The sequence below is a fragment of the Rattus norvegicus genome, chromosome 9 (genome assembly GCF_021556685.1).
Source record: "Rattus norvegicus strain SHRSP/BbbUtx chromosome 9, alternate assembly SHRSP_T2T, whole genome shotgun sequence".
Classification (NCBI taxonomy): Eukaryota; Metazoa; Chordata; class Mammalia; order Rodentia; family Muridae; genus Rattus; species Rattus norvegicus.
The window spans coordinates 27,520,267-27,544,785 of record NC_141542.1 but is presented as its reverse complement, the minus strand read 5'-3'; the positions used below and the strand labels follow the sequence as shown (position 1 = coordinate 27,544,785).

Here is a 24,519-nt window from a genome sequence, read left to right as displayed (position 1 = left end):
TCCTGGTCGGTGGGAGGTTTGATTTCCTACCTCAGAGTTGCTTCACTGCCACTGACCAGCCCCGTGCTAGCCCCTGCCCCAGCCCCTGCCCCAGACTATTCTTTAAAAGCACGACAAGGAACTGGAGAGGTGAGTCAGTGTTTGAGAGCACATGATGCTCTTCCAGAGGAGGACAAGAGTTGGTTCCTAGAGGTTGGGGATTTAGCTCAGTGGTAGAGCGCTTGCCTAGGAAGCGCAAGGCCCTGGGTTCGGTCCCCAGCTCCGAAAAAAAGAACCAAAAAAAAAAAAAAAAAAAGAGTTGGTTCCTAGTATCCACTTGGGGCAGCTTGCAACCACCTGTAACTCCAGCTCCAAGGGGTCTGATGCCCTCTTCTGGCCTGTGAGAGAACTGCACACACACACACACACACACACACACACACTAAAATTTAAAAACAGAAAATGAAGCAGCTTTATGAGTATCAGCGGGGCTACAGAGTGATAATATAATGTTGAAAGAGAGAGACAAGTGGTTTAACGCATGTTCAGCCTGATGCCTGTTGTGTATATGTTACTGTGACCACATGTGTTCGCTATGATACTTCGTTAGTTATTTGTCTCCATGCTTGATAAGTTCCCCAGCCAAAGCAACTTAAGGGGGGAAGGGCTTGCTTTGGTGCATAGTTCCAGAGTGCACGTATCCTGGTGGTGAAGTCCCTGGTGGCAGGGGTTTGCTGCAGCTGACGACATTGGTGCTGCAGTCAGGAAGCAGAGAGGGATGACTGACAGTGCTCAGCTCACCCTCTCTGCTTTCTTATCCAGTTGTCAGTATTAACCATTGCCAAGAATGATTGGAAAAGTGTCAGATCAGTGATACCCACGTGGGTGGCAGTTGTGGGCAGTCAGCAGCCCACAGCATGATATTGCCTTGCGACTGCATAGTGGTTACAAGGGGATCAGTGGCACCAGACACATTTTATGTGTTTCTCTGTATTACTGTACCTTAAAATATTGTCAACATTTTTATTACATTTATTTATTTATTTATTTATTTATTTATTTATTTATTTACTTACTTATTTAGTGTGTGTGTGTGTGTATCAAGGTGGGGGGGAACAAGAGGGACATTTGGGCACCATAGCTCATACATGGAGTTCAGAGGACAACTTTCAGGAGTCGATTCTCTTTTTCCACCATGTGAGTCCTGGAGATCAACCTAGGTCCTAAGCTTTGGCAGCTCATGGCTTTGCACATGGAACCATCTCATGCACCAAGCCCAAAATATCGCCATGCTTATTCCTCAGCTTTTATTTTTACTTACACACGTGTGTAACTGTGTGTGGGTATGTGCACGTGTGTGTGGGTGCCTGTATATGTGTGTGCTCATTGGCATTCATTTTTATTGTGAGACTCACACAGTAGCACCTCCTGGGAAGAGAGCTCAGTGGGGGGATGGTCTGTATAAGGTGCGTTTGTGAAGTGTTGTCTTGATTGTTCTGAGAAAACACACCCCATTGTGAGCAGTTCCGTTTGTTCTCTACCTGTTTTAGTTAGGGTTCCATTTCTGTGAAAAGACACCGTGACCAAGGCAAATTTTATAAAGGACAACATTTAGTTGGGGCTGGCTTACAGTTCCAGGGGTTCACTCGATTATCACCACGGTGGGAAGCATGGCGGCATCCAGACAGACACGGTGCTGGAGAAGGAGCTGATAGACTGACATCTTGTTCCGAAGGCAGGCAGAGGGAGACTCTCTCTTCTGCACAGGGCGGAGCTTGAGCGCTAGCCTCAAAGCCCACCTACGTAGTGACGTACTTCTTCCAACAAGGCCACACCTTCCGATAGTGCCACTTCCCAGGGGTCAAGCATATTCAAACCACCACACTACTAGATGAAAGCTGAAGTAATACACAGCCATGGCGAGGTATGCAACATGAAGCCACTGTGTCCTGTGTCTGAGGAAGTCTTCATGGCCAAGAGGACTTGCACAGGGCTTTCCAGAGTGAGAGTAACACAATGAAAGAGTAAAAGAAGGCTTCACTGAAGGCAGTGTGCTTCCAAACACCTTGCTCACGCCCTGGGCGGCATATGGGCCACAGAACGAAAAATGCAGAGTTAAATGAAACCCTACACAACCGTGCCTCAGATGATGATATAATTACAGACAGACAGATGCATTTGAGCAGAAAGCTGAAAAATTCCAAGTGTCTAGAACGGAGACCTTCCGGGTTACTAATACGTGAACCTGCATGGTTACAGTGGTGTAAAAATGTTTAATTGGATAAATTACATGATTTCTAGGTTGTCAGGTCATCTGTTTTTCTGTGGCTTTGCAGGGTAATTGCTCTGTAAATTCCGCAACAGGATTTCCTCCTCTAACACAGAAGATGGGTGTCATGTCCATGGCCTTTTCCTTTCCTTCCTAGGGAAACTGGGGTGGGATGACCTCCGAGCTGTGTTCACTCTTGCTTTAGAAGTGCTGAGGGACCCCTCCACTAGGGTCTGCTTTCCTACCTGCAGAACCTGGGAAGTTGCTGAACTCTTTCTTGGACAGTACCTATGCTGGCCATTCTGGCGTTTTGGCCAGTGCTGTAGAGTCTTGTTGCCCACAAGGCATTCTGTAGACAACACTTGCAGCTCTTTGCTGGATCTACCTCTGTTCCAAGACTCAGCTAATCCACAAGGACCTTGAAGAACAGGACCATCTTTTTGTTTTTAATTTTTTGCCAAAATATGCCCAACATCAGTGTCTAGTAACCTTGCCTGCTCTACGGCCTTTCCCAGTGCTCTTTGCACAGTAGGCTTGTAATGTATGCACGCAACATGGAGTCTGCCCCATACATGCGCACGCCCCTTCCATCATATCAGAGTTTGGGAACTCATCCTAGTCCTACCTGGTGAGAATTATTCTAGGAGTCTGGACCCTGGATGCTTCCTCTGGCCACCTCTGTTTTCAGGTGACACCTAGAAACCCACAGCCCTTTCTGGAGACCTCTCTGTTTCCAACTCCGTATTTTATTTGCTGCCCTACCTTGAAAATGCACCAGCAATTCTCGTCCCGAGGTCATGCTTTTCAGAGAGTTGTTCCTGAGTGTCCAAACCCTCTTCTGCCCCCTACATCCTGTCACTGGGCTACAGGACACCGCCGTGCCAAGTAAGGATACAGTGGGCAGAGTGGAGAAGGAGGAAGCCATCTGTGTACTGACCCAGAAAGCAAATGCAAATCAAACCCATTTGTCATTTGAGGCTCTATGGGGGCTCCTCCCAGCAGTCGCCCCTAAAACAGCCTGTTTGACACCGGAGCTTCTCATGGGCACTTAAGTTCTGTTTTACCGCTGTTAAACTAAAGGACTGCTAAGCCAAGGGTTTGCTCACCGCTTTCAAAGATCATCGTCTCGTATCATCTCAGCGTGGATGACCTTGAACAGGCTTCTGGGTGAGGACAAGGAGAACAGAAAGGGATGCAGAGGGAAGTGTGATGAACTAAGACATTCTGCTGCACCATTGCAGAGTGCGAGCCAAGCTAGAGGAACAGAAGGTCACGGGGTGGGAATCGAAGGAGTGTTCTTGACGTCCGTGTGGAGCCTGGAGCGCAAAGGGGAAACCGAGTCAGGAAACCCCCCGGACTGACCCGGTAGACATGTCTCAGCTTACCTTCATGTGTCCAACACCCAGCGAAGTGCGTAATGTTCGGAGGAAGCATCTGTAAGCCAAACACCAGCAGCTTCTCTGGTAAAGAAGGGCATGTTTGTAGAGAGAATATCCTGTGCATTGTATGGAGACATCACCTGTCAATTCCCAAGCCCATGGCCTACAACTTAGGCAGGAAATGGGAGGTGGAGCATCCAGGAGGAGAAAGGATTCTGGGATAGAGTCAGGTGGGAGATCAGTCCAGAAGATGTGAGGAGACAGACAGTGGATGCATGGCACCGGAGCCCAGGTAACCAGGCACACGGCAGAATGTAGGTTAAAATAAATGGGTTATCTTTAGTTATGATCTAGTCAGAGTATAAGCCTAGCTATATGAAAAAGGTATTTATAAATATATTTTGAGTCTTGAGTCTGGGTGAAAGGATGGGCCCTAAATTTATATACATTAGTATCTAAGCTGACCTGGTTGTGTGTTCACCCTCACCCACCCTGGTAATGTCTGTGACACTCCACACAGAATGAAGAGAAAAATTCCACTGCCCAGACTCCTGCTGACAAGAACGACACCAGGACTTCGCTGTAAAGGCCCCGAGAACATTGCTTCCCGTCCCCAGGTGCTTTGCTAAGTACTGAATGTGACTGGTGTAACCGGGCCCATAGTCGCAGATAATCAAATATGATCGCACACTGCTATATGTGTTTATATCCCTCACATAAGATGAATACAGGCCCTCTCCTCTATATGGCACACCTGAGCCTTTTGGAGCTGAAAAAATGGCTCTCCAAGGGACTCTGTCCAGCATGGAACATGGGACTAATGGCCCCGTTATGCAGTACAGTCTAATGTTGTCTTTCTAGCAAGGACTGCAGAGGCAAGACAGACAGCTGTAGTTTCTCCTGTATTTTACTAAAAAAATAAATCAATAAAAGTAAAAAATTAAAATCTTTGACTTTGTGTGCGTCTGTGTGTGTGTGTGTGTGTGTATGCACATGTGTGTGTGTCCATGCCACAGTATGTGTGTGTGGGTCAGAGGACAGCTTGCCGGAGTCAATTCTCTCCTTCCCTCATGTGGGTTTTGGGTTCAAACTCAAGTCACCAGGGTTGGCAGCAAGCACCCTCACCTGCTGGGCCACCTGGCCAGCCCCACATCCCTTATCCTTTACGTGGAAACAGTAAGAGTCTTACCTCATATTGAAGATGGGAGATGAAGTGTCACAAGGGAACCTGTGCCCACATTGGCACTGTCACAATTACTACCACCAACATCTGCTGCCATGACTCTGGAGCTCACGCTCACATCTTTCCTCTGTCTTGTCCTGGGTAGAAGAGGGCTTGTCTCTAACCAGACGGAACGTGTCCTTTTAGTGTTAGTCTCTCGTCTGTGTGCTGAGATAAGAGGAGCAGCCCCACATCACTGAACACTACATGTGCAGTGTGCTATTATCTGGGGTGCTGACGGCACCCTGAGAGGCGTGTTTTTTATCTCCATTTCACAGACCGGGCCATTGGGGCTCAAGAGACATAAATGAGAGGAGGCCATGAAGCTGAGGAAGTCCCAGTTCAGAGCGCAGAGTGAGATCTGATGTCCCTCGTCCTGAGCACTGGAGTTAGGTACTCACCAAGGTACGCTCTTCAACTCCGTCTGCAAGACGCCCGCAAGCGGAGGGCTCAGAGATCTTCCACGTGCATTGGAGAGATGAATCGGAGGTTAAATAGACTTGCTGTTCTTGAAGACAGCCTGGACTCAAATCCCCGCACCCACAGACCCCTGTAAGCCCGCCACTAGGGGACCTGCTGATATCTCCTTCTGTCTCCTAGAGCACCACACTCAAATGTGCACATTCTCACACACGAATACACAGGATAGACATAGGCATGTGCACACATGTGTACACACACATACACGGACACATGTACCCACACACACATAGACTCACATCACATAGGCACACACAGACTTAGGCACACATAGGTACACACACACATAGGCACACACAGATACATACACAGACTTAGACACATGTGTAGGATGTCATACAGGTGAAGGCAGGTACAAGACAGAACGAGGCCTGTCATTGGATGAGACAGAAGGATGGGCAGGAGAAAAGTTTGAGGGAAGAGGAGGAGACTGGAACGGAAGGAGACTGGAGGAAGAAGCCGCCGAGAGAACATGGAGGTGGATGTGAAGATTCCACTGTGTATTTACAGGTTGTTATGAATATTCTTAAGGGATGGATGTGTCCAGGGCTCTGTATGTTCAGGTGGGCAATTATATCTTATCAATTGGATCAGAGGTTATTGTATTGTGTGTTCTTTCTTGTGGCGAATTAAGTTTAAGAGAGTAAGTATATGGTGGCTGGGACACTAAGCCGCCACGGAATTGAGATGTATATTTCTGGCATGGTGGCAGCCTGCCTTGGGGACTGGATGGGTAGAGAGATTGCTGCCAGGCTCAGAGAAAGGCCATCGGCAATGTGATATGGGATGGAGCAAAGCGGGTAAGAGGCTTTGCTGACTGAGATTAAGATATCTACCAGATATCTTGGGGCACTATGGTGCAGGACCTAATGGGGATAAAGGACAGCATTTCATTTTTTATAATTTTACAGCAACAGATGGCGCCCAACGCCATTTATTATAATTTTACAACAACACACCTATAGATTTAGACACACACACACACACACACACATAAATAACGAAGAATAAAGTATAAGAAAAGAGTGAGCTAGGAGGCCTGCAGAGCTCTGGACACCTCGCTCTAAGACGAGGCTGTGCGGGCTCCATGATGGGCCACGGACGATGAGAATCACAGCTGTCAGGAGAGGGAGTCAAGTCTAAGGACCCTGGAGGCAGCCTCTCCAGGGAAAGAACCTCCTCCTACCTATGTGACCTCTATCTGTCAACTTCAGAGTGGACTAATTGCGGTGTTTAATTTGTCGACTGAGAGAATCCCAAGACACCAGTTCTCCAAAGTGTTTAGTGCACAGCTCAAAATCAGTATCTGTCATGATTACTGTTATTGGTGCTCCAGCATGATTACACACTGCTTCTTCTTCAGAGGTGGCACTCAGTTACACAGGACAGTCCCTGGGGCTGGAGCAGGTGTCCCTTCTGCAGTCCTGCCCACTCTCATGGCCTCTAGTCCCAAGCCACCCCTCACCCAGACCTGCTCACTTCCTGACAGCTTATGGTGCCAAGACGCTGCCCTCACCATTGCGTGGAGGCCTACGTATGTCTTCTGTTTAATGTTTTAGAAAGTTAGATACTAAAAAAAGGGTGCATGCTTAAGTAAATTATGGCCCATCAACCTGATGGCATATTAAGCAACCATTAAAGGGGTAATTAGGGAGAGAGGCAGGGTAGCAGCATGGAAAGTGCTTTCGGATGCATAGGAAACCGAAAAGCCAGTAAGAACGTTGGATTATTTGGTGATTGCCACCTGTCAAAACCACATACCTAGGAACAGCCACAGGGGCTTGGTAGCATGGTTCCTGCCTCTTTCATTTATTCTATTGTTTTGATAAAAACTACGTTAGAGGAACCGAGTACCATTTTGGAAGCACTCTGCTTTGGAAGCATCTGGAAGCAGAACTCTTCTGTGCTCCTCGTCTGTGAGAGGGACAGACACCTTGCTTCAGAAGAGCTCGCTGGCTGCTGGCTGGTGCCTTGCTGCATGCACATCTGGGTTCGTAACTGGAGGGAGATGGATTTCTTTTTTCTAAGCAGAGATTATATCCTTCCACTCCTATTACTGATAGTCTTAGCTCCCGTAAGGGAGGTGTTTGAGTCTTAGTATTTCTTCTGGCTTCTGAGTGGGCAGGATAAAAGCATTTACCAAGCAGGGCGGGGCTTCTATGACGTCACAGGAAGGGAGGAGTTTAAAACTACTGTCTGCTTCCTTTAATTATCCTTCCCTCCCATTCTTCTTCCTGCCCTTTCTTCCCTTCGTTCCTTCCCTTTATTTCTTCTCTCTCCCCTCCCTTCCTGTTCCTCCCTTCCTCTCCCATTTTCCTTCTTCTCTCCTACCCCTTTTCTTCCCTCTTTCTTCCACGCCTTCCTCTCTTCCTCTCTCTCCTTCCTTTGTTCCCGCTCCCTCTATCCTTCTCTGTCTCTCCTTCCCTCCATGGAGTATCAATCTAGTGATCTCCTACTCAATTCGTAAAGACAGGCTCTCCTCTCAAGATGTCTAACCCGGAAGTCAGTCTTAACCTGAACGGAAAAACGCCCATGTGACAGAGTAATGAACAGCTCAGAGTAATCAAGGCTTCTCAGTGGGAAGAGGAAAAGTCACCCCGTAGACTGAGCCATGTTATGGGAGAGGCAGGGTGCTCAGTGGAGGGAGTCCCACAGAGGCAAGGAGGTATGGGAGGTCGAACTCACATCTCCAAAGCCCCCACCCTTTCTCCCCTGGGTTCTGTGCTCCACAGGGATTCCACTAGCTGGCATATCCACCTGAGTCAAGAGTCAGTGGGGTCAGGAGTGTCTCGATCCCACAATTTCCCTTTCCACTCTTCATGGCTGTCACACCCTGAAGCTCATCACTGGCATTGTGAAGTCATGTGGCATTTTCTTGGGTGTTGTGTACGACGGGTCAGGAGACACTCCCTGGAGCAGCCAGCCACGGGTCAGTCCAGTATTTACTAATAGACGGTACCCTTGGCTGGGGTCACTTGAAGAGGGAGGGAGGTGTAGCCCAGAAATGAAAACTGGTGATTTATTCCAAGATGAACTTGTTGGCTGAATCCAGTTCTTCTGTTCCTAGAGCACTCGATATGCAAGGTCATTTCCCCCAGTGTCTGGCCTTGCCTCTTTCTCTTCCCATGGCTTAGTACCTCTCTCATGACCATGTTGTATTTCCCTCTGACTGGCCTATTGCTAGGACGCCCCAGGGCACCAGGGCAAACCGGATTCTTTGGCACTGCTCTGAACAACAGCTTCTGCATCTCAGTGTGGAATGACCTCAGGTTTCAAGATCACAGGGCCATCTCCTCCCTGTCCCCAGCTCCTTCCTCTCTCAGAATAAACTTGTTCTAAGTCAAGCAATTTGGCTGGAATCAGGCATCAACAGTTCAACAGCCACCCAGGGCCTATTTTCCCTAAGGCTGGCCTTGTCTTGCCTTTTCGTTTCTGGTCACCACCATGAGGAATGACCATGAAGAATGGTTGAACTCGGTGACTTTGGCACCTCCAGGCTTCGGTGTGGGTGCCTTAGTTTATCTGAGCCTGAAGACTAGTTATTTCAGATGACCCTGCCTTCAGTCCTGATGCAGATATTTCCAAATGTCCAAGGGACATGCTGTGGGTCAGAACTTGAAAGACGATGTGGAAACCTGGTTTTGAGAGAGAAACACAGCAAGGTGGACCACAAAGAATTTCATGGCCTGCTGCTATTTGCTTTTCTGTGTTTCTACCTATAAATCTGTTCTCTTGCTCTGCTGTTTGCGTGGTTTTGAGAGGCCATTATCTTGTCAACATTGTTCCATGGCACTGACATTATCTCTTAATTACACAATTACTTTGTTATGTACTGTAGACCCAGTAATAAAATATTTGAAGTGTTTGAGCACAGGCAGTGTTTTTAAAAATACAATTTGATTCAAACCATCTCCTGAAAGTCACCTGCACAGACAAAAGATGTCTCTCTGCTTCTTTTTCCCATTTAGACTGAGGTTCTGAGAGGAGAAGGGACCTGTTATTTGCCACATACAGTTATAAGAATAGATTCTGCAACCATGGAAGCCTGTGTTAGACTACACAGCATCTAAAAGCAAGGTTGGAGGTGTGGCCCTGGTCTGGTGACTACCTGGGCCTTGAGTCTCTCTTTGTCTGTGAAGATGTGACCTGAGTCTTTTTCTACCCCATGTTACCCACCAGGCCTGTCTAGGTGAGACAATGGATCCAGTAAGGGAATCCTTTAGAAACTGGTTTGCTTTCAGCCTGCTCCCACTTCTCATAGGCACTTTGTGATTTTTGAACATGACAAAGCCATGTGGGTCTAAATCTCCTCTTCCTGGAAGAGTTGTGTCTCCTACAGGCATCATCTATTTACAGGTCTATCTAGTATCAATCAACCTATGTATCTATGTATCTATCTTTGTATCTATATTAGATATATTTATGTATATTTGTATGTATGTATGCAAGTCGTAAGTATACATCTATCATGTATCTATGTATCTATCTTATGACATCATTATTGGCCTCCCCCTCCCCTCCCCCTCCTTCTCCCCCTCCCCCTTTCCCTCCCCCTCTCCCTCCTTCTCCTCCTCCTCCTCCCCCTCCTCCTTCTCCTCCTCCTCCTCCCCCTCCCCCTCCTTCTCCTCCTCCTCCTCTTCTTCCTCTTCCTCCTCCTCCTCCTCCTCCTCCTTCTTCTAGTTTAGTCTATGTCTATGGTGTGTGCCTGTGTGTGCATATACTTGGCATTCTGGGAGATTCTGAGGCATTTAATTTAACCCCATCTCACTCGTCCGAATAGTTGCTTTAGCTACTGATATATAATTCCCGTTGGTTTCAGTAGCCTTCTAAAAAGCAGTTGCTTCAGAATTTTTACTTATTTGAGCAGTTCTAAAGTATGCTTAAGGTTTATTCACTTTTTAAAAAAAGTTATGTGTATGTGGTGGAGGCTGAGGAGGATGCCAGGTCCACTGGTGACTGAAGCTGCTAGATGTGGGTGTTGGGAACCAAATTATGGTCATAGGGTTCTCTGCAAGAGCAGTGAGCTCTGCTAACTGTTGAGCCAGTTATGTTATGAGCTAAGCGATGGATGCTGCAAAGTTACCATGCGAATACATCTCACTGGAGAGGTTTATTGGGGAGGGGGATACAGAGGCTGCCTCTGGGTGGAGTGAGGGAGGAAGAGTGTGTGGAGAGTAGGGACTGACCTTTAATAAGGGGATGTAGCACATACGCAGGGGCAGGATATGAGATTCTGGTGATAGTGGAAATGTGTTGCTTCTTGGCAACTAGTAATGGTGTGTGTCCTGCCATCACTAGGTCCCTGGGGCAGGTGGTGAGGATGCCTACTTTCTAACTGCATCACTATTGGCCTTTCAAGGGATAGTTTGGATAAGACGTGACAAAGCTTTATATGAATTATTGCTTGGAAAAGTAATCCATTTAGCGAAAAAAATAAACACACAACAAACTCACTGTGCAATGGGACTCCCCCCTCCCCCCAAAAAACTTGTGCGATTTGACTCCTCCCCTTCTCTTGCCTCCTACCGTTGCTGCTCCTGGGCCAGTTCTAAAAATGACTAAATGACAGCTATATGGCACGGTTAGGAGAAGGTGTGCATTACAGACTTGAGAGGGTGGGGGGTGGGGTGGGGGTGGGGGGTGGGGGGTGGGAGGTGGGGGGTGGGGTGGGGGTGGGGGGGTTCCTTTGGGCCTGACACTGGTCACCACCAAGATTTCTTGTGTGGCATATAATATTCCTTCAGAAATATTACATGGGTGTTAAGACTCACTCATATTTTATTTCCTCTCCGTGCTACTTGTTAATGTTAAATAAACTGTATGCTTTGCCCTTCCCCTTCTGTTTATGCTTGGATATAATTTGAAAACCATCATTTTGGCTTTGTGCATTTTTCTTGAAGTTGAAGACTAGGAACTCGAAGTAGAGTGAAAAACTAATGTGGTTATTCTATTTTCCAGAAAAACCATTAAAATACTAGGGGTGTAGCCTAAAAAAAATAATAAAAGGTAAATTGTAGCGTAATACTAAATAATATTCAAATGAGGCAAAAAGAAGGCAGGAACTGGGAACAGAATAAAAGAAAGAAAGGAAGGAAGAAAGGAAGGAAGGAAGGAAGGCAGACAAACGAGAGGGGAATAAAAATGTAATAAAATGATAAACCTCACTGCCAGGCCTGGCATATATGCCTGTATCCCAAGTACTTGAAGGACGATATACCAGGGAACACATCCCCTGAGATTGGTCTACTCTAAGGATCGGGTCCCACTGAGTATAGACACTTGGTGATCTCAGAAACATAATAAAGCCACGTGTAATAGGATTCTCTGATGTAATAAGCTTATTCAAGCTGAATTAAAATATAAAGGCAAGTTTATCTGGGAATGGCTCTCAGGCGGGTTCACCAGTCTCAGGTCATGAAAGTCACCATGTAGATAGGGAGACAGGAGAGAGAGAGAGAGAGAGAGAGAGAGAGAGAGAGAGAGACAGAGAGAGACAGAGAGAGACAGAGAGAGACAGAGAGAGACACACAGAGAGAGAGAGACAGAGAGAGAGAGACAGAGAGAGACAGAGAGAGACAGAGACAGAGAGAGACAGAGACAGAGAGAGACAGAGACAGAGAGAGACAGAGACAGAGAGAGACAGAGAGAGACAGAGAGAGACAGAGAGAGACAGAGAGAGACACACACAGAGAGAGAGACAGAGAGAGACAGAGAGAGACAGAGAGAGACAGAGAGAGACAGAGAGAGACAGAGAGAGACAGAGAGAGACAGAGAGAGAGACAGAGAGAGACACAGAGAGAGAGTGGGAGGCAGAGACAGAGTCAGAGCAAAGGACAGAGAATAGGTAACCAAAATGCCTTGACTATGCTAGGGAAAAACTTCTGGGGGAAGGGCAACCTAGCCCCTGGGCTGGAAAGTTTAGTGTAGGGGGTGGGGTATGTGACAGGGTAATGGAGGTGTGCTGAGAGAATCTGGGGGCACAGGTACACTTCAATATGTTAAATGGGCATTTCAGCTGCTTGCCCAGGGTTTGAAACTTAACCACAGGTCTCTAACTCCTTCTCCTGTGTTGAAGAGCTGTACTTACAAAGAGTACCTATCTCTCTGTGGGTCTCCCCATTCTCATGCACCATCCCCCAAAACAATGCAGGAAAGCACTGGGAGCAGAGACATCAAATGGGGTTCAGAAGTCCTGTGGATATGTACAGTGAATGACCACCCTTGGGCCTGCTGTCAGTAGGCAGATCAACTTTAACTATGGTGATTCAAGGCTTATGAGGTTTTGGGAAGACTGAGGGTAGGGCTATCCAGTATGGACAAAGGTCATTGGCTGGGGGCTTAGGGTACCTGGAATGTTTTGTTAGCATGGAGAAGCATTTCAGAAATCTTAGGTGCTGGATGAACAGGTTTTATCATGAGAAAGGAAATTGATCCTGTAACCAAGCCACATGACATACTTTAGGTAAGGGGTTTTGGATTCCCCAGACAAGGTCAGAGAAGGAGAAGACCTGCTAACAAAGGGAGTCTTCCATATTGCGCCAAGCCCAGAGAATATCTAGTCATGGTGGACTTCAACTTTAATTCGCAGAGTTTTCCCATACCTATCTATCTATCTATCTATCTATCTATCTATCTATCTATCTATCTATCTATCTATCTAATCTATCTATAGCTAGATAGCAAGTTTGAGTCTAACTGGGGTTGCAAGTGTCCATGTATCAACACACACACACACACACACACACACACACACACACACACACACACACGCACAATTTCATTATGTCAGTTGTAGTACACTAAATTACATTACATCTAAATGGTCTAAATTCACCAATTAAAAGACAGAGTTTGTCAGGCTGGAAAATAAAGTCAAAATAAAAATTTCAGTTATATGTTGTCTTGTAAGAGACACACTTTAAATGTAAAGATACACAACAATTTAAGAGAATGCAAGATTCATTGTTTAGATAATAATCAAGGTAATTAAAATGATATACAATTTACAAGCACTATGGAAAATAATCAAGTGGGTTCTCAGAAAACTAAAAGCAGTATTAGCAAATATAGTCCAATATATTCAGTGCTGTTGATATATCTAAAAGTGTTGAAGGTAGGGTTTTGAAGTGGTATTTGAAAACTTTCATAAAACAGCATTATTCAAAACAACCAAGAGACAGAAACTACCTAGAAGACTGGTTAGATGAACAAACATATGTCAAAATATTACTCAGCCTTTAATAGGAAGACAATTCTGGAATATATATACGGTATAGATGAAAATCAAGGGCACTGTGCTAAGTGAGACCAGCCAGTCTTTGAAAGGCAAATAATATATAATTCTAATTCTCTAAGGTAAACAGAGTGTGTGCTATGCCACGGAACATCCTTTAACACCAGAGGGAGGAATGGATCTGATGTTATTTCATATTTAGAGAGTTGCAGTTTTCAAGATGGAAAAGTTCAGCGATTCACTGTGTAGCAACCTGAACATCTTAATCCCACTAAATGCTTAGAAATAGCTACACTGATACAATAGGGGTACGCTGTGTAATTTCCATCTCAATTGGAAGAAAAACAAAATTGAAATGGCTACAGTAGTATCAGATAGGGTAGACTCAAGGACAAGGAAAGTTATCAGGAAAAAGAGTGTTCCAGAATGATACCAGGATCTGTACACTAGAGGACACAGCTATTCCAAACACGTATGCACCAACAACCTCACTTTGTTTCCCATCTTTATTTATGTAATTGCTTTTCCCTTCTCTTCCCTCTCCCCTTCCCTTCTACTTCTTTTCCACCTATTCATTTTCTTTTACTCTGTGTTCATAATGCCTTTTTCTCTTGTTCTTTAATGGGCATATACTTTACATAGCACCAATATCACAAAATTAGGTGTTCTGTTCTTAATTTAAAGGCAAAATAAAAAAAATAAATCGAATGTTTCTTTGTAAATGCAAACAAAACAATTTTGTATCAAATTATTGTCTTAGTTCCTCTTCTTTATTGCTGGGATAAAATACCCTGAGAAAAGCAACTCAAAGGAGAAAAGGTTTATTTCAGTTTACATTTCCAGGGAAAATGTTGTTAATCGTGGTGGGAAGGACTGGCAGCAACCAGAAGGTAGGAGTTGGATGGTCACAGTGTATCCAGACACTCTCCACTCCTCTAGGTTTTATAATCTTCCCAAACAGGGCCACCAACTGGGGACCAAGTGTCCCAACATGTGAACCTATGGGGGACATTTCTCATTCAAACCAAACCTCCCTGGACTCTGCTCTGAGTATCTGCTGTAAGCTGCTTTGGAAATTCATGACAAGATCCCTGGGGACCATGGTTCCTGGGAAGGAAGACTTTCCAGAGAAGGCAAAATTAGAATTTGAATAGAGCTTTAAATTGGTGGGCCAGCCGTTCCAGAAGGCCATTCCAGCTCATCTCTCTAACAGAGCATGGCAAGTTAACTGGCTGTCCCTATGATATCAAACAACACGTCACCCTCTTTGTGGTGTCTTTCATGCCCTCTCCTTGCCCCTTCCCTGGCCTGTTCCCCACACTTTTCAGAAGCAGGTCCTCTATGGTTACTGTAGGTTTCCCCTTCGGGGACTCTCCATTAACAGAATAGCCTAATACCTAATCTCCCATGGACCAAGAAGCACATTGGTGCCAATGTTGTGCCACCTGTGGCTGTCTCGTCAACCTTAGACCAGGCTTCTGTGCACGATCTTCTGACGCCCATGCTACCTGCTCCTGATGCCCATGGGGACCTCCTCCTGTTGCCTGGTCTCTCTGAGGGAGAGACACTTCCCTCCAGTGTAGGTGGGAAGCAGCTCATGCTACTTCCTGAAAAAAAAAAGTGGGATAGTGTAGGTGGTTACGCTGTGTGTGTCTGTGGGTGGTGGAATGTCTGGAGATGTTTGTAGGCATGCTGGAGAACATGTTGATTATATGTTCTGCCCAGGTAACCTGCATTGTTGACCAGTCTTTCGGAAGAACTAGAATGGGAAGCACCTATGTGACTCTACCAATGCAGTCGTCACGGGCTTCCTATCTCCCCCCACAAGAACCACCCAAGCACATGGAGCAGTGACAGTAGGGTGCACACTCTAGCCACAGCTGTTGCAGCCTATGGGTGCTGTGTTGAGTCTCAGAGATGAACTTAGCGAATGTTGACTGACCTAACCTCCAACAAAGGGCATATGGCTTAAAGACCCCACAGATAGAAGGTCACAGACTGAAGATGGCACCTGTGGTTAGAAGTGTCAGGGACAAAGAAAAGGCTAAGCTGACAGTTCTTACTCCTGAGACAAGCTCTCATCAGCTGTGCCACCGGTGAGATTGGAAGAGCAGCCTGGGGGTCACCCCCGATGCATCTCAGAACAATCAGGAAGGCTGTCTGCAGTGTGAATATATAGCACCATCATTAACTGAGACCTTCACCCTGAGGATATTTCATGGCTGGAGGTGTTAGCACGTGCTATTTCAAAATCTTCCTGTGTCTTTTTAATCACACGAGCAATAAATTTATTCCACAGTATGTTGTCCTAGTGAGCTCTAACCATAAATTTGACACAGTCCAGGAGAAGCCTCAGCTGAGGAATTGCTGAGGCTACACTGTACTGGGTTAAATATCTTTGAGAGAGTGTGCTGATTGTTAGCTGAAGTCGGAGGGCCCGGCCCACTGTGGGCAGCACTATTCCCTATGCAGGCGGTCTGGAAATGCATACGAAAGCTGCCTAAGCATGAACCTGTAAGCAAGGAAGAAAGCAGCATATGCCCTTGGTTTCTGCTTCAAGTTCATGCTGAGTTCTGCCCTGACTTCCTTCAATGATGGACAATAACCTGAAAGCACAAGTCCAATCACTCCTAGCTTTAATCGCAGTAACAGAATGAAGCTAGACCATATGTGAACATAATCCTGGAGCACACATACACTTGAAAATGCATTAGCTGAGTGAGCTCATCCTGTCCTCAAAACCTTATGACAGTCCCCCCACCCCACTGAGAGGTAGTGACCTCTAAACTCTGCGATGGCCATCAGGCTGCACCCAAGCCTGCACCTCTGTGTCCTGTCCCTACTCCAGGTTCCAGCCACACTAGGTTTCTTACTGTTTATTCTTTTGCCAAAGTCACACCAAATCCATTCTATTTCACATGCTTTGAAACATTTAGCAACAGACTCATACTGTGTGAACGCTGCTATTTTCTGGTCAGTTGATGTTAAAAAATTTCCATGCTGTTGCACACAGCTCTGATTCGCTCTTTTTCAGTGCTATATAGTGTTCCTGTTTGTAGCTAGATTTCACTGTAAAAGATTCTCTCTTTGTGTTGTTTCTAGATTTCCTTTTTCTGTTTTTCCCAAATCAGATTATGATGATCATTTTGGGCAGGCACCCCGGGGGCTCATATGCTGTGTGTGACTTATAACTGTTCATGCTGTCTACAGGCTTTGCTATACTCAGTTTCTCAATGTTTGCTCTTGCATTAGCATGGACTCTTCTCATTTTGGGCTATCCCATCTCTCTGTCTGTCTGTCTGTCTGACTGTCTTTGTGTACATAAGCATGCTCATGTGTACATGTATGTGGGCACATATGGAGGCCAGAGGCCAACCTTGGTTGTCATTTCTCATGAACCACTCACCCTATTTTTTGAGACAAATCTTCCCATTGATTTTTGAACTTGGTGATTAGTTTGGGATGGCTGGCACGCAGGCAGTTCCACCTCCGCGTTCATGGCTCTGGCAAAACACGCACCCCCTGGCAGACTGACTTTAATTTTACATGCATTCTGTGGACGGAAGTCAGTTTCCTGTGCTTGTAACGCAAGCATTTCACCAACCGAGTCATGGGTCCAGCCCTTCACTGTCCTTTCCTCGTGGCTGAACTCCTTCTGGTATTTTAAGAACAACTTGGCATGTGAGCCTCTGTGAGATGTCTTCCCTCCGGTTCTTGTCCCCGTAACACGATCTATACCAGACATCTTTCCCGCTGCAGTCCCCAGTGATATTCTCTAATTAAACAAGCTCTCGGTGTGTTCAGACCGGCTACACCACATACTGTATCCAGGTGGTTTCCTAACAGCAGAAGCTTCTTTCTCACAGGTCGGATGCCTGATAAGCTCGAGATCAAGGCGCTGCACAGATATGGCAGCTGGACTTCCCTTTCTGGTTCCCAGTGGAACCTTTGGGCTGTCTGTCACACCACAGAAGGAAGAAGCAGTTGCCCTTCGGCTTTCTTGCAAGGATATAAATCCTATTTGGAAGGAGTCTCCCTGGGCCTTTCCTCCTACTACACTTGATCTTAGCCAAAAGGCCGAGAAGCGATACCCTTTGGGAGTTATGACAGTAACACATTGTCTTGGTTACTTTTAAATGCCAGTTAGACTCAACCTGGGGAGAGAGTCTTAATGAGGAACTTCTTACAGCAGGCTGTCCTATGAACATGTTCCTGAGAAACTAGCTTGATGGGTGTGGGAAGACCCAGTTCACTGTTGGTGGCACCATTCCCTAGGCAGGAGATTCTGAACTGGATATGGGCGAAAGCCAGCTGAGAGCAAGAAGCAGAGATTCTGTATATACTCTGTCTGCTCCTGACTGAGGATGAGGTGTTCCTGCCTTGGTTTCCCCACAATGGTGGACTATTACCTGGAACTCTGAGCCTAATCAGTCCTTTATTTCCCTACGTTGCTTTGGTCAATGGGACACATTTTAGGATGTAAAAACATCCAGACAATAGCATCTTCCTAAACCCATGCTGCTGGATGGAGTGAACTCTCTACCTTCTCTGTGGTGCAATGATCCCCCTCCCCTCCCAAGATGATCCCTAGAACCATCTCTAGCTGTCACGACTGCTCTTCTCTACCCATCATTCCCTTCCTAGGAGCTGGTTAGCTTGCTCCCAGAGTGCTCTGGGTGGATTCCATTCGTTACAGTGGTTTCAGGTGCCATGACAGGTGCCATTGCAATCTGGGCATAGAAAGGGTAAAAGATGGGCTGGCGAGATGGCTCGACTTGTATAAGTTCATGCCAAGTCTACAACCTGAATTCATTCCTCGGGTCGGCAGAAGGACAGAGCCAGCTTTTAAAGGTTGCCTTCTGATTCCTGCATGTGTGCCACAGCACGTGTGCACCTCTCCTCCCACAAGGTACTTATTTAAAGAGCAAATGCTGCTTCCGTACATGCTAAGTGAAAGGCTTCAGAGAGTCCTACAGAAACACAGATGTGTGGAGGGGGCTGAGCTGATGTCAAGGAAATGCTACTGTCTGGTTCACTGATTTGCTTCCTCTAGGCTGAATTGAAGGGCAGAAAGCATGGTGACCCCATCTCTGTGCCTTATGTCTAAGGCCTGAGACATTGTAGAAACTACAAAGTATATGCTGACCCCAAGTAAATAAGTAAATAAATGAATGAATGAATGAATGAATGAATGAATAATTATTGGGTAAGAAAGAAAAACCTCCCTAAATGTGAGTTATGAAAACAAATGACCAGAAAACTGAATGTGGATGAAACAGCCTGTAAAAATGGGGAAGGCTTTAGCAAACACCCTTGGGCTCACTCTTGTTAAAGCAAAAGAAAGACAATCCACAGACAGCGGACAATGGGTGTGCTTTGTAAGTCAGGAGCGCCATGTTGGAGGGGTGGCTTTGTCTCTTCAGGCAGCAAGAGAACTAACACGCATGCAATTCTTTGTCATTGTTTCATTAATTCTTTTTTTTTTTTTGGTTCTTTTTTTCGGAGCTGGGGACCGAACCCAGGGCCTTGCGCTTCCTAGGCAAGCGCTCTACCACTGAGCTAAATCCCCAGCCCCTAATTCTTTTTTTTTTATCATGTATGTGGCTGTGTGTGTCTGTGCACCCCACACATGCAGTACCCGAGGATGCCAGAAGAGGGCAGCAGATCCCGCGGGAGTTACAGCTGCCACCTTGGTGCTGGGAACTAAAGCACTGCTTTGGGGGTTAAACACTTTGTTAGTGAAGACACGGCCAGAACATTGAACTAGGTTAAAACTCGTCGGGGTTGGGGATTTAGCTCAGTGGTAGAGCGCTTGCCTAGGAAGCTCAAGGCCCTGGGTTCGGTCTCCAGCTCCGAAAAAAAGAACCAAAAAAAAAAAAAAAAAACCCCAAAACAAACAAACAAACAAACAAAAAAAAACCTCGTTTATGTGGGCGACAAGGTCATACTGAAAATCATTTGTGACTAAATCATGCTATTTATTTATCTTTTTGTTTTGTTTTGTGTTTTTCTGTTGTTGCTGTTTGGATTGCCAGGTCATATTTTGTGTAAACAATTATTTGGTCACTGCTGTAATCTAATTTTCACCCCATAAAGGCTATAGTGAATAGATGCTGTTAAGATTCAAGACTCAGAAGTTTGCTGTGCTTCATTTTGTCCTAAAAGATTCTCTTCTGATTGCTATTTTTCTAGTATGCCTAACCTCAGTTTTAAGATGAGGATGCCAACACGAAGCAGGCTGCAGTCGAATTCTACGCATGTTTTAAATGGTGTTGTTTGTGCTACCTTCTTATCTGGCATTATCCTGTCTATGTAAACAAAGTCTCTATTACATTTCAAAGCACGTGGGAATTAAAAAAATACATAATACAAAATATAAATTTCTTAACTTGTTCTGTATCACCTCTACCTATTGTCTATATTTTAATGTAGACAAACAGTATTTGGGGCTGTGAGTCAGTAGAGTGTGATTTTTAAAAAGACCTACTTTTCTTTTTACTTTTGTGTACGTGTGTATGTCTGTGTGTGGTTATGGGCACATGAGTGCAGTTGCCCACAGTGGCCAGAAGAGGGCATCAGATCCTTGTGGCTGGAGTTACAGGTGGCTGTGAGCCACCAAGCTGGGGTGCTGGGAACTGAGCTCAGAGCCTCTGCAAGGACAGTAAGTGCTTTTAACTACCGATCCATTTCTGTAGCCTGGGCCAGGAGAATTCTAGCTAGGACAGAAAGGTGTGCTTGGTCCTGGGGCTGGATTGCTGGCCCAGCATGTTGAGGCCTGGGCTGGACTCTCAGTACAACCTAAGCTGGCACACAATGGTGGAGGCACACAAGCCTACAGTCCCCGAAGGATCAGCAATGCAGGCTCATTCTCAGCCTCAGCCAGCTCAAGTCTCACCCAGGCAACTAGAGACCCTGTTTCTGGTAATAATAATAATAATAATAATAATAATAATAATAATAATAATAATAATACATTATTATTATTATTGTTAACTTTACATCCCACTCACTGCCCCCTCTCAGTCCCTCCCTCCCACAGTCCTCCCCCCTCCCCTTCTCTCTGACCAGGTGGAGGTTCCTCTTGGGTATCCCCCACCCTGGCACTTCAAGTCTCTGTGAGTCTAGGCACATCCTCACTCACAGAGGCCAGACAAGGCAGCCCAGCTAGAAGCACATATCCCACGTACAGGCAACAGCTTTTGGGACGGCCCCTGCTCCAGTTGTTTGGGACCCACATGGAGACCAAGCTGCACATCTGCTACATATGAGCAGGGAGGCTTAGGACCAGCCCGCGTATGTTCTTTGATTGGTGGTTTAGTCTCTGAGACTCCCAGGGGATCCAGGTTAGTTGTCTCTTCTAGTCTTCCTGTGGAGTTCCTATCCCACTAGGGCTGTAATCCTTCCCTTTTTCTTCCATGAGAGTTCCCAAGCCCATCCACTGTTTGAGCCAGCTGCTGGGTGGAGCCTCTCAGAGGACAGCCATGCTGGACTCCTGTATCTATCATCAATAGTGTCAGGGACTGGTGCCTGCCCGTGGGATGGAGACCCCTTTTCTAAACAACGAATGAAAATAGCTCACCCATCATATTCGTTTCTTCAAGAGACAGACTCAGAACAGCCACCACGTGCCAGGCACTGCCCCAGTAGCTCGGAGTTCAAGGAGGAGAAGATAGATCAGCTGCCCTCGCTGGTCTCCTCTGGGGTGGGCGGAGCCTATCCCTCAGGGCCCCTCCCGAACGCTGAAGGTAAGTGCAGAGAGTGGATGAGTTCTGTGACTCCCCAACACGGTGCCACTTCAGGTCATGGACAGATGATCCCAGGCTGGGTGGTGGCCAGAACCTGGAGTCGATATCCTTGCTGCCACTTTGTCCTCAGTGACCTTTGGTCCTTTCCAGGAGGTGGCTGGGACGGGTCCTGTGCAGGAAAATAGGAACGTTTTCTATTTTCCCAACAGCAGAGCTGTGTGCACAGCAGGCCACCCGGCTTGTGGAGGTAACTGGGTGCTGACCAGACTCACAGAGTGTGGGCTTTCTGGAAGCCAGGCTGGGAGCTTCAGGGCAGGTTGGCAGCTCTGGGGAGCCAGGTCGCGGTCAACGGGATCATATGGCCTTGTTTAGATGCTTGGGATTTTATTTTAGAGCCTGTGTCGTTTGGCTCTGTGTGTCGGGAAGCTAGTTTCCGCCACCTCAAGTACTCCAAGTTACTGCAGCTCTCCCGTGAACATTCTTCTGATGTCCACGGGTCAAACTTCGGGGCAGATGGAGGGCTGGACTCGGTGCAGTCTCCTCCCGTCTCTGTGCAAAGTCCATAGGGCTGCACTGGATGGAATGACTTCAGTGTCCTTTCAACTTTGTCCTCCCCATTTAAGAAAAATTATTTATTAGTTTAAGCACGTTGCTATAGCTGTCTGTCCGTGTGTCTGTGCACAGTGAGTTTGCCTAATGCTGGCAGAGTTGGATCCGTTGGAACTGGAGTTATAGACAGTTGTGAGCCTCCACACAGGTTCTGGGAATTGAACCCGAGTCTTCTGCAGGAGCAGCGTCCAGGGCTCTAACCACTGGACCATCTCCTCAGCAAGCTCCCTGCCCCCCCTTTTGAGGGCTTTTCCTCCACCCAAGATTTCGGCAGCTGAGATTCTGCTTCACCAACTGTCTCTTTCTCCCCCCTCCTGTTTTCCCTTTCTCTCCTGCTTCCTTCTTCGAGTCTCCACCCCTACTCTCTCCAACTTGTTTTGCACCCTTCCTCCTCCTCTGTTTATCCCCTCTCCCCACTCTCCTTTATCCCTTTGAAGTATTGGTCTGTCTTCCCTTTCCCTCTGCTCCTTCCATTCCCACTGTTTTCTCTCTCCCCTCCCCCTTCCCCCACCCCCCGTCACCCCCCTCCCTCTTCTAGCTCCTTTTACTTCCCTCTTTCTTACAGGAACCAGCAGGCCTGGTTTTAAGCTTGGCCTTTGAGGACAACTGCTTACCCAGGGTGATCCCTCCTCAGGCTCAGGGAAGAGTCTTCCCTCTCCAGGCTGATCCCCAGATAGTTCCCTCACAGCCTCTTGTTTGAGATTACATGCCTTCGCCCCAAGCAAAGCCTTCCAGTCCGCAGAGAGGGACCACAAACGAAAAGCAGTGCATGTGTCTTTGCCATGGCCCCCGTGTGCTTTTGGTCTTGGTGCTTTTGGCCTGTGGCTGCATCTGCCAGGGAGAGCTTCTTCATCCTGTCCCTTTCCTTATCTGGGTCTGTTAAGTCTCTGTAGCCGTGTCCTGCCCTTAGGGTATTGTAATTGGTCTTCACTGGTTGCAAGACACAGACTGACTCAGACTGGTTCATCCCAGCTCAGGATGTGCCTAAGTCTAGAAAGGATAAAGCCAAGTCATGAGGAGCTGGGCTCCTGGACTCCATAAGAAAACCCGACGACCTGCTTCTTGGAAATAGACTTCATGTCTTTTTGATGTGACAAACATACCAAGGATCCCTTAAGGGAGACGAGATTTAGTTAACAAACAGCTCTGGGAAAGACTTGGTTCATAACTAACACACACTGGCTATAACCATTAGACAGAACACAGATTTTCCAATTGATGTGAAAATCGAATTGGGGCATGATTTCATGATTGACAATGGAGATATGAAGAGGTCAGGTAAGAAGGTTTCGTCCCTTGGCTGAGGCCCTGAACATCCCATCACCTCCCCTGGGACCTGTGAGTGTTCTCCAGGGTCCCAAGTCCCACAATGTAGAGCTCGTGTGAGGCCTGCTGAATTACCACCAGGCCCTTAGGCCTCCATGGTGAGAAAAGCCTTCTAGACACTTTCTGACTTGAAGCCAATGCCCACAGAGAAGAGATTTTTGCAGCTCTCTTGACTTAGAGTCCAGGCCAAGGTGGGCTACTCTCTTCCGTTCAGAAAGAGATGTCCTTTTGTGTCTCCCACTACATCTTCCCCAACAGGTTCTGTTAGCGGTGAGTGGCTCTGACAGACTCTTGGGTTCTACTCTCCAGGAATGGCTTCACTCTGGACTCCTGGCACCTTTTTCTTCTTAGACACGGGAGAAGTGGAACTGTCCCTTCACCCCTACCCTCGTCCAGTAGCCTGCTGATCTAGTCCCCCAGAAAGAAGCCAAGGACCAGGGACGTCAATCCCCCTTACACAAAGCCTTGGTTCAATCGCACATATGATTAACAATAACAACAGTCAAAAGAATGGCGGAGATCCAGGGGAACCCAGCTCGTGTGTGCTCACTCCCGTGGACTCAACGTCCTTGACGACTTCTCTATTGGTTACTTCTCTATTGCTGTCACAGAACACCGTGGCCAAGTGTTCGGTGATCGCTCATGTTTAAGGCTCATATTTGGGGTGAATTACTTGAGATCTGTGCTTCCTTGTGGTGTGAGTAAGGCCATTTCTATCAACCGTGCGAGCAGAAGTTGAAGGTATTTTGGGGTCAGACAAGAACTCTTATCGCGGGAATGGAATGGGGTGGGGTGTAGAATCTGAGGGTCTCACTCCGTTTCCAGAGCTGAAAGAAAATGAATGGGCCCCGGGGAAGGAAAGACAACAGGTCATGTGGCATGACACAGGCCCAAGACACTTTACACCTTCCTCCCTATCTGTGAAACAGTGACAATACTTCAGCAGCAATCCTTCTGCTCTGAGCCCCAGGATCCCAGGGCCAAGAGCAGCCCAGGGCTCCAGGTGGAGCCTCCCCATAATACTCCTCTGCTGCCTCCTAGAGGGCACTTCCAGAATGGTCCTCCCCACCTTCACCCTTCTTCCAAGGTACGGATGACCTTACTCTTGTCCTATCTGGCCCACAAACCCTCTGTAGGCTGTGGTGTTTGGGGCGGCACTGAAGACAACAAGTGTTCCCATCCCCCACCCGAGCATAGGCAGAGAAGCTGTTTACTGTGTAGGGAGCGGAGCCATTAAAAAGCAAACTCTCTGCCTATCATTCCACAGCGGGGAGCGG

At 46.9% G+C, this 24,519-nt stretch overlaps 2 long non-coding RNA genes across 6 annotated transcripts; one reads left to right on the top strand and one right to left on the bottom strand.

The window, feature by feature from the left end:
* Positions 1–1,578: 1,578 nt before the first annotated feature.
* On the bottom strand, positions 1,579–21,261 carry LOC102547840 (uncharacterized). 4 transcript variants are annotated; one of them, XR_015629013.1, is made up of 6 exons: positions 21,142–21,261; positions 5,251–5,307; positions 4,817–4,947; positions 3,355–3,564; positions 3,011–3,180; positions 1,579–2,224 (listed from the first exon to the last, which is right to left on the bottom strand). It is a non-coding gene; the product is annotated as an uncharacterized LOC102547840 (long non-coding RNA). The 4 variants fall into 4 exon arrangements; XR_015629012.1 differs by lacking the exon at positions 3,011–3,180 and having other exon boundaries at positions 1,579–2,056; XR_015629014.1 differs by lacking the exon at positions 21,142–21,261 and having other exon boundaries at positions 1,579–1,972; positions 5,251–5,655.
* LOC120094632 (uncharacterized) lies at positions 7,530–8,677 on the top strand. Of its 2 annotated transcripts, XR_015629017.1 has the most exons (3): positions 7,530–7,871; positions 8,062–8,258; positions 8,514–8,677. It is a non-coding gene; the product is annotated as an uncharacterized LOC120094632 (long non-coding RNA). The 2 variants fall into 2 exon arrangements; XR_015629016.1 differs by lacking the exon at positions 8,062–8,258 and having other exon boundaries at positions 7,533–7,994.
* Positions 21,262–24,519: the final 3,258 nt, after the last annotated feature.